The following is a 7,240-nucleotide window of genomic DNA, read 5'->3' on the forward strand; positions in this document are numbered from 1 at the left end:
GGATGTTTTTGTTTTACTGTTTCATGAACAGTTTAAATATTTATGATGGAGAGTGTGGGGATGCTGACCAGGCTTATTTTCAAGGAGCTCTTAGCAGCAGAGAGTACATTTTAAAGCCATCTCTGAAACTCAGGTGTCCCTAGTGAGGGGGCATTATTTTTTTCCCTCATAGTGCAATCTGCAAGTTAAAAATGGGACAGCAGAACTTGAGAGTTTGCTGGAAAACTAGGCTTGCCCGTCTTGAATCAACTTTTGCTTCCCGGTGTGCCCTGGAGCCCCCCCATGCCCAGCGCTGCCCTGCTGGCAGGGGTGCCCTGTGCAAGCTGCTCTGTAACTAGCACATCACTGTCAGTGTTGTGTGAGGCCCAATAACCTGACTGTCTCTTTGCATGAGTCTCTCTCGCTACCAAACTACTCTTGAGATAAGAAACTATTCCCAATAAGCAATCTAACTTTTCCTTTGAGCTGATATTCTTTGCGTATGGCTTTCTGTAGCTATTTATTTTGGTCTTTTCTACAGCTTGCTGCAGATGGAAGAAAGAAGCAATAGGCCCATAGCTAGCGAGACTTGGCCTTCATTTAATCAGAAAACATAGTTTTATAGTCATATTAAACCCTTGCCAGGAACATTTTCTAAAATGCAGTTTTTTGGTGCAAACTAAAGAGAGAATATGATCCACCTGAGAAAGACCAAGAGCCTGAGGTCAGAGCTTGCCTGCTGTGAAGTGGGAGGCTCCTGACCAAGCACCCTAGTTGCTGGGCTAAGAGCTGTTCTGATGTGGAAGCTTTTTCTGTTTTTCATTTTTATATCATGCTTCAATGAACTTAAATGTGAGGGTTTCAAAATTGTACCTGAAATAGAATTCATATTTTTTGGCTTGTCTTCTGCAGAACCTTTTATGAAGAATTACTTGTTATAAGAACAAGATTCTTAAAGTGTGAGAAATGCAGTTAGTGGTTAAGTTCAGGCTTCACTTTTGATAACCACATATTGTTCCAGCAAATTGTGCCAAATCGGTAACTGGAAAACGTTCACACATTCTCTTTGCTGCATACTGAAAGCTAAACTCCACTGGTGCCTTTTTAGCTTGCCAGCTTTGCTCCCAGCACACGGGCAACAAGAAGGGAGCAGGAGACAGTCCTGCATTTGCTCTTGCTTGAAGGGATACATCCCAACCCAGGTGTCTCCAGTAAAGATACGGTGTCTTTTGAAGCTCAGTCCTTCTAGTGATGCACATGTTTGTTCCTCTATGTTTTTACTGTAAGAACCCTGTGCTGTTTTACTATTGCATGTGCCTTCGAGATGTCGTTGCTGCTTTATTCCCCAACAGATAAGTATTGAGAAATTGTGGAGGGAATGAACTCCTTACTAAATAGTACAGTTTGCACCTTAATAGTGCACCTTACACCTTAGTGATGCTAGTTACAAAGAAGCCGTGTCTATGAGTCATCCTGGGTGCAAGCTGGGAATTACGTTTAGGATGAACCTGTGTGTTTCCTTTAATCCTCCCAGTAAGCTTTATCTTTGTTTTGGAAATTAGTAGATCTGTATAGCTATAGTTTTGCTTGGTATCCATCTGTGTGTTCAGTGGCACGATTCGGGTAATACTGAGCTGTCTTGGTCTTGCTCTCTTTTTTCCTCCGTCCTAGCCCTGAATAACCCTTTCAGGCTTATTCAGCAGCAAAGGCGTAAGCACGGCAACCTTTTGCGTTTGTAGCGTTCGCTATTAGCACTCTAAATTTGGGAAGCTCTAATTCCTGACTCTAACGCAGCAAGAGTTTCATGAAAACTGAACTGTGCTCAAGTCCCTAATAAATTTCTCATCCACTTGACTATGCGGCTCTGAGTCCTTTAGCTATCGTTAAGGTCCATAACCCCCTGGCCGGAACAGCACTGCGTGCGCACACAGAGATTGCTTTACTTAATGCTGAAACAAAGAGGACTCGGTTACTCATGTTTTACAGTGCACAGAAATACTTGGCAGTATTTTAGCTGTGGAGCAGAGGAGAGTCCTGTATTTAGATGAATCTGTAAGATTGATTTAGGTAGTTATCTAAATTGGATTGTTTCCAGACCAGTGGGATTAACAACCCTCTTTTTGCAAAAAGTGTTATGAGATCTTTAATGACCACACAAGGTCAGGACCTCAGTTTTATGTCTCATCTGAAAGATCATGAACTTGTAGCTACTGATCTGTCACTGCCTGATTTATCTGTTCTAGAGCTTACTTTATTTTAGAAGAGATTTGTGTTGCCAGGAGTCTAAATGCCATCAAAGCTTTTAGTTCTTGCCATATTCCTTGCCTGAGGAGGTTTCCAACAGGTTTTAGTCTGATGTGTCTCTTTGATTTGTTTTTCCCTTTTCACAGTAGGCTGAGGGGAGCCTGCTAAGATTATTTTCCGGTTGGTGTATTTGCTCTTATGTCCAAAATTGTTCACTGATCTATACTTAAAAAATCAATCAGTTTCTGGGTTATTCAAGAGGATATCCAGGTCCCAGTGTTTTTCTTCTGGGTGATCTCATCTCTGTATATGGCCTCCCATCTGAAAGGTCGCCTCAGTGCCGCTTGGTGTGACACTGGTCCTAGCAAAGCATGTAAAGGAGAGCAGGACTATATGCCATAACAGGCTTGCTTGAAGCATTTCACAAATAGCTCTTATATATGTACGTGTGTGTATGTGTACATACACGCACACACACACACATATATATGAGCTATTTGCTCTTATATATATGCACATATATGCACATATGCATGTATACACACATTAAAAAGCCTCTTCAGAGCTCACTCCGAAGATGTGTGTGCTAGGAGGTGAGAGGACTTTCCTCTCCCAAATATTCTTAGCATATATAATATAACTTTGCAAGTGTTCTCATTGTAGCAGGAGTATGGAGCATGGATCCATCTCACAGATTGACTGTGCATGGGCTGTGACCATCTGATACCCACCCCTCCTGCACACATCCCTGTGTGGCTGTCTGCTGTGCCTGAACTCACCGCAGGATTGCTTGATAACACTGCCGTGTATATTCACTTGGTGCCTGTCAAAGGCCTGCTTGGCCTGCAGCGAGGAAAAGTGTCTTTGTAGTAAGATCTCTCTGACCAGTCCAGATGTTATCTGGGATGGTAGAAAAGAGATCAAGAAGAATACTCCTCTGTTTCAGGGCTCACAAGGAATGAGCAGTGCCAAGTCCCTCCATCTGTTTACCATGAAATTTTGCTCAAGCCCAAAGAGGATGTTGCTGTGCATCATCTGTGCTTATAGCAGCTTTGTTTCAGCACTAGAGGAGGTGAGATCAAAATCAGAAGGTCTTAATTTCAGAGAGACAAAAGGCTTTTCTGTCCTGAGTCACAGAAGTATTAATTCCCTTGATTTGATTTGGAAGCTATTTAGGATGTTGTAGTATTATGGTCAGGTGCAGCCCAGGTAACCTCATCACTGATGTCCTTGTGAATGGTGGATTGTAAGTTGGTCACATTGTACTGTTTGACTCATGGACCATAAAGGTCAAATTCAACAGCTTTGCTTGAGGCACTTGGTTGGCAAAGGGCAGCAAAAGGTGACACATGAGCTTGTAAAGAGATGTAAGATGGAGATAAAGGAGATGGAGATAAAGGAGATGTCTTCCTCTTCCTTTATGAAGAGGAAGAAGGGAGATAGAGAAGGAAGATAATTGTTTTAAAAAAGAAAAGTAACTGATGGGGCCCATAGACCAGATATTCTACCTGAATTGTCTGGGGAAGGTAAGTCAGCAAGGCCTGTTTATTTGAAGACAAAGCAGGCTGAGACACAGGAGGAACCTGAGAATACCAAGGCGTGTTTAGGAAACATGGAGACTGATCATGGAATAACTATATATTTAAATATATTTATAAATAAATATTATAGATATACAATAGATAATAGATAATATATATAAATATATATTTGTAACGGTGGTGGTAACTGCCTAATCTGTGGCATACATACCGAGGAAAACACATAATGAGAGAAATGAAAAGGCTAGCAGGGGGGCTGCGTATTTAGGCAAATGGTGAATAGTCACGATGAAGCTGAGGGCAGTGTCCTGGCCAGAGATGGATTTTGCTAGAGGACTCTTTGTGCTCAAGGCCTTGACTAATGAGCTGGCAAGCAGCACAGCACCCACTAGTTCACTGATGCTGCTAATGGGGAAAGTGCTGTAGGAGATAAAAACAAAGGGCACTAAAAGAGCCTTGAAATGTGGACAGAAGCTGCTAGAGCAGAGTTCAGAGAGGGCTCGTCATATGAAGCTTGAGTTAACCAGAAAAATAAACCTGTGTGAGAGAAACCCCACAGACCAGGTGGAGAATGACTGGCTCGGGCTCCATAGGAGCAAATGGGCAATTGGAACCCTTGGGTTTGGCTCTGCGTCTTCTTGGGCAGCAAGGTGGTTGTAAGCTGTGTCTCTGCGTAATTTGGAGCCGAAACCCAAGGGCAAAGCTCACTGGGACCAGAGGCCTTCTGAGCAGAGCGTGGTTTTAAATGTAGAATGTGGTTTAATGCCTCCATTGTGGTGATGTGATCTTTTGGCGAGAGCTCAGAAAGAAAGTCAGGGAGTGAAGAAGTGGAAGGATGTGTTTGGGAGAGATGAGCGAGTAGGTATTGCTAGATCCTGAAAAAAGGATGGCTTTGTACTAGCTCATAGGCAAGGCAGGAAAGAGAAATGCTCCCTCAGGAAGAAGGTTACGAGAAGCGTAACTGGGAGCTGTGGGATGAAAAATGTGTACAAAAAAAGCCTTATTTTTTGTTTTAATAATGGATCTGTACAGAGAAGGCCAATGGCAGCTGAACAGTAGTCTTCAACTTCTGTGCTCAGCCTGAGACTCAGAGCTAACTAAAAGACCCAATTTCCTTGTGTGCTGGGAGGCATTTCCCCCTTCTACTTTAGAAAAAAGTAAGTGATGGCTCCTCTCTGATCCTCTACATTTGCACCTCTATTGTGTGTGTTTCCAGAGCTTTCCATGGAGCAATTCCATCCTGCCGGGCCGTGCAGGTAGACAGGTGGTTCCTGAGGTACCTCGGGCACATCAAGGTGCAGCAGAGGGACGTGCTGTGGTACCAGATGGCGCGGCCCTGCACGCCTTGTCCGCGCTGAAGTGCACAGTTGATGCTAATTTGCCTGCAGGGTCCTGGGGGCATCTCAAAGACTTCAGAAGTTGGGCTAGTAAGAGAAACCATTTCATCTCTTCATATGAATATTTGTTCCTTTTAATGAATTATTTTCTCTCGCTAGGGAGGGCAGTATTTTTTCTTCCTGTCAAATGTTCCTGCGCTGATTTTTGACAAGCCAATTTTTCGGGGGTGGCCCTGTAGCATCAGACATTGCTGGTTTCTCCGCAGGCCATTTGTGGAGTGCTGCGGTGGAGGGTAGCACGTGCGCGTCCCCAGACCCCGCTATTCCCGTGCGCTTGTTCCTCTTAATTGCCCTGGTTGCTTTTGCTTGATGCAGTCATTGCGAACGTGTGTGCTATGCCTAGGGAAGGGGCAGGAAGAAATCAATCCTCTGTGTCATTAAAAGTACATCCAAAAAAAAAAAAAAAAAGTCCTTTGCGGGTATCTGTTGTTTTAACACCCCTTTTACGTAGCTTTATTTTTGCTAATTGCTAATGAACAATTAGGTTGTTTAAGGCTCTTAGATGAGGCTTTAGTTTCAGGGGTGGCCACTGAGAGGAAGAATGGAATTAAAGGAAGTGATGGAAGAAGAATGTGCAATCCCATGAGGACATTCATGTGCATTGTGATGTTTTTCCTCTTTTTTTTTTTGTATTATTTTCTCTTTTTTTCAGCTGCGGGACCCACTCCAGTTTGCCACCCTCAAGCGGCGCCGCTGTCGTTTGCAAGGTCAGGCCTTTCTGGCTGCCTCGGAGAGGCTGCTGCCTGGCCAATGAGCCATGAAATGGCGGTTGGAGAAGGGCTTGATAAATATTGATTCAGAAGCTGCCATGGCTGCTGACGCTGCGATTGGCCTGTTTACCCAGCAAATGGAAGAGGGATGGAAAGAAGCTGTCCATTTCTCAGCGATGGTGGCACATGCATTTTTCAACACTGTCCTAGATATTTAAGAGGAAAGGGGCTGAAAGCTCAGCCCAGCATGTTTTTCAGGACAGCATTAATCCATTACCGCAGATGAGATTCTGCAATCCTTGCTTCCACCAGGAGCTTTCCATTTTTAGTTTCATTACCCTCTATAGGATAGTCGCGCTGTCCTGCCAGGAGAAGGGAAGCCTTCCAGCGCGAGCAGAACGGGCATTTGGCTGCTTTGGGGCCTGTCTGTAGGGCGTTCGGGAAGCCGCGCTGAGTACAGGCTGTGCAGACCCTCAGCCAAATGAACAGCGGAGCCGCAGCTGAGCCCAGGTCCGTGCGGCGCTGCCCGCAGCCTCGGCCTCCTACCCGGCCTGCTCTCCTGGCAGCGGTGCCTGGCTACCCGTTCGCCCAGCGCTGCGTTAGTGTTTAGCGTCAGGCACCTGGGCCAATATCAACCTGTTGCTAGGAATGCCAACCTGGGGCTTCCCTAACTGCCAACCAGAACCTGGGTTAAACCTCAAAATGGTTGACCCCAATACCTGCCAGTCACACATGGCATCCCCAAGGTGAGGGGCTCCCCACTTGCCCCTCAGCTCAGGGAGCTCTGGCCAGGCTAGCGGGGATGTCCCCTGCCCTACACACTTGAAAGGTCCCCTCTGCTTGCACAGGGCTTTGAATCCATTTATTTTCCTGTTAAGTACAAAGTTTGCATATGTGCTGTTTAGAAAATATAGACCCTACCACTGTGAAGAGATGATCACCAAGTTAGCTCTGCCCCTGGAGTTGTAATTTTTACACCGTTTGTGTTTAGTTTTCATTTTCCTCCTGATTTATCCTTTTAGTGTGTTCAACCCTCTGCAGCGTGGACAGGAGATTTTAATTCCTTTTAATTTCTGAGGCTTAACAAAGTTGCTTCAATTACGGAGGTGCCCTGGGGGCTCTTGTCTGGCTTGGGAGCCCCCAGGGTTACACCTGGTGAATTCAAGCAGGGAGGAGGCTGCCAAGATATGGCCTTGGGTCTGGGCAAAATGAAGCAGGAAAGCCATGGGCAAGAGGAGGTATTGGCTCCATTTCATAAGCTAGGATCTGAGCTGAGTTGTGTGGAATCTCCTTGTGAATAATGAATTCTCTGAGAAAAAATGCAATTTGCTTCATTTCAAAATTAGCAGTCAGTTTGTCTGAAGCTGCC

The sequence above is a fragment of the Nothoprocta perdicaria genome, unplaced genomic scaffold (assembly GCF_003342845.1).
Source record: "Nothoprocta perdicaria isolate Ctin4 unplaced genomic scaffold, notPer1 scaffold_129, whole genome shotgun sequence".
Lineage (NCBI taxonomy): Eukaryota > Metazoa > Chordata > Aves > Tinamiformes > Tinamidae > Nothoprocta > Nothoprocta perdicaria.